A 2,825-nucleotide genomic window follows, 5' to 3' on the forward strand; every position below is an offset into this window, starting at 1 on the left:
AATCTGAAAAATAAGAATATAAAATTCATACCGCAAATCGAGCGGGAGAATGAAGTTCCCCACAACATAAAGATAATCGATGAAATCTTGGGTACGGACTCGATCGGAATTCCCATGCGATCAGATGATAATCATGTTTCTTCAACTGGACGAATAAATAGCAACCTCTCGTCGAGCAAGTTCTGTATGTTGGTTAACGGTATAACCCAATAGAGCAAGTGCACATCAAATCAAAATATACTCACACTAGCTTTGTTCCAGTACAAGGAAATCACTCCGGAGTAAACAGGAGCAAAAAATTCTTGCTCCTTTTTACTCCGGTTTGCTACCAGAAGAAGAAAAAAAAGAAGAAGAGAGTAAAGGAACGATTTTCTCCGGAGTACTTCCAGTTTCTCCTGGAACAGACCTACTGATAGCTGCTCAATTTCTCACGAGTATATGTACATGTATCTGTCCGCCTAGATTGAGAGAACATTCGAAATCAAAACCCCACTGCTTCTGGTCGGATATACGCGCAGCAACGACGAATCATCTGAATACACCTCTATCGAAGACTGCATATCAAGAAGACTGCTAACTCTGTCCAGAATCTGGAGACAGTAACAGCAACGCCACTTGCGGGTAAAGGTGGTACTTCCCATAGTGATGCACACACACATATACACTTTTACATTAAGCTTCCTACCTTCAGACAATAGAGGTGCTGTAACCTCTGTCGCTTCTCGTTTGTATGGGGGAAGGAAAGAGATATCAGTCTTCTTAATATGTAGTCTTCGCCTCTATGCTAACCGGATCTAATCTGTCGTATATGCGAGAGTTAACTTACATCTCCTTCCCTCTAAGAACGGTTGGTTTCAAAATCGTCCAATGAAGGACGTTCGTTGGACCAATTTGGACATCGTCCAAATAACCGTTCAACGAAACACCATCGTTGGATCCGTGTTGAACGATTTTGAAACAATTTTTTGGACGTCTCAGTGGGTTGTTTATAATCCTGGTACCGAATGTGGAGACTCCCAAGTTCGGTACCAACGGGCTGGAGTGTGTGGTGTTGCAGCAGACTGGTGCGTATTTATCTGTGAGGAGAGGAGTACCGCAGCGAGTTTCCCAGGAGGGGATGCTACCGCTAGCAATGTTGATCAGTGGCGAAAGGGTCTGCGTTACAAGGCTGCTTGGTTCGATCAACGTTCCCTTTGTGATCGATGAAAACGTGAAGCTAATGATATATAGGCGATATGTTTCGCCAATTCCTATTCACTACAACATGGACGCATGTTCACAAATTGGCGGAATTCGGTCCACTAACCGAGTAATTTTTAATCGGTTCCAAAGATAGACAATATTTATGAAGCCAAGCTTCGCCGAAGGATTAAGGTGTTTTATTACCTTGTTTTACATCTTTTTGGAGTACGATGTGTATCTTATCTTAGGACAAAGTCTCCTAACAGGCGATAGTACTTTTGTCATTATACGAGAGAACAACGATTTCTACTTTGTAGATCCAACCAGTGGTAAAAAATACTCCAGCTCCGATACGTACTGTCCTTTAAGTAGAATTTACTACTTTGTCAATGAGGACAACGTCTAGGGAAATATTCAAAAAGAGAACCGGGTGTTCCTGACGCAGCTAGATGTGAACAAATCAGCCTACTGAAGACCGCTATTCAATCGATCTCATGAAGCTCCCACCGGTTGTATTCACGATGGAATTTACTTGTACAAAAATGCACTGAATGTACGAGATTTGTAAAAAACTATTGAAAAAAAGATTGTTAAGAAGATTGCAATTTGGAGAACGCACCGTAAAATTACATGGAACCGGTTAGTTTATGAAGCTATCAATTGTGTATTCTCGGATGGTATGCTATAGCAAAAAAACGCAATAACTATATTCTAGTTTCAGCCATATAAGTAACCAACTTGCATACGCCCTTCCCAACTTTCAGTCGGACACTAGTCTGGAAACTAATACGAATGGCAATCTGGAACTGTTCAGTCAACTGTTATCCTTTCCTCAATAGTATATACAATATAAAGTATGCTACAATTTAAACTTTAAATTTGCCTTTCTCGAAATCAATATATTGTCACTTAGCCCGGTCTGACGTAACTCCGACCAGTTCGCTCTCAGCAAGACTTATTCATTACCAGCCATCGAAGTTCAATCTTTGGTCGTGGTTGCCGAACGAACCATCGCAGATCCGGATCGCAAGAATCTGGGGGATTTGTGTAATCCTCTATTTTCTCCACAGTTATTTCCACCAAACCTTACGACACTGTTGCTATAATTTGTATTTTTCGTAATTTTGCAGTTTTATTACGTACGAAAATCTGTTAATTTACACTGTGCATCAGGTCAAGGAAAAGCATTTTTGATTAAAGTTAACAATTAACATAAGGAGCGAATAATTATTTATAATCTTTTGCGCAGCGAATGCCTGCTCAGCTTTATACTCGTCGAAAGCCTCTGCGAGGACAACCCGCTTGATCTCGCTACATCTTACGACGTAAGATAGCTCATTTAGAATTTTATCCATGGTATTGCTCAATTGGGGGCTTCTGCAGATCATTGTTCTCGACAGTTTCACCGGGTGTCCGACGGTTCCATACAAATAGCTACATTGGACCCACAGTACGATGTACGGGTGATTGGTAGTTAGTTTGCACCGCTTCTCCTTCTATCGCTGTATTGTAGCACAATCTGTATCTGCTTCGTAAGCGGAACCACTCACAGGGGCAATGGTACTCACCCAGCCCAGGTAGTACTTTAATATCGCCGTTAGTAGTGCGCTGATGAAAAATGTGTATCCTTAATGTCGGCCAGC

The 2,825-nt window shown here is 41.5% G+C and overlaps 1 pseudogene; it reads left to right on the top strand.

Moving 5' to 3' along the window:
* Positions 1-955: 955 nt before the first annotated feature.
* Positions 956-1,870, top strand: LOC131676039 (coiled-coil and C2 domain-containing protein 2A-like; annotated as a pseudogene).
* The last annotated feature ends 955 nt before the right edge of the window (positions 1,871-2,825 follow it).

The sequence above is a fragment of the Topomyia yanbarensis genome, chromosome 1 (genome assembly GCF_030247195.1).
Source record: "Topomyia yanbarensis strain Yona2022 chromosome 1, ASM3024719v1, whole genome shotgun sequence".
In the NCBI taxonomy this organism is placed as follows: domain Eukaryota; kingdom Metazoa; phylum Arthropoda; class Insecta; order Diptera; family Culicidae; genus Topomyia; species Topomyia yanbarensis.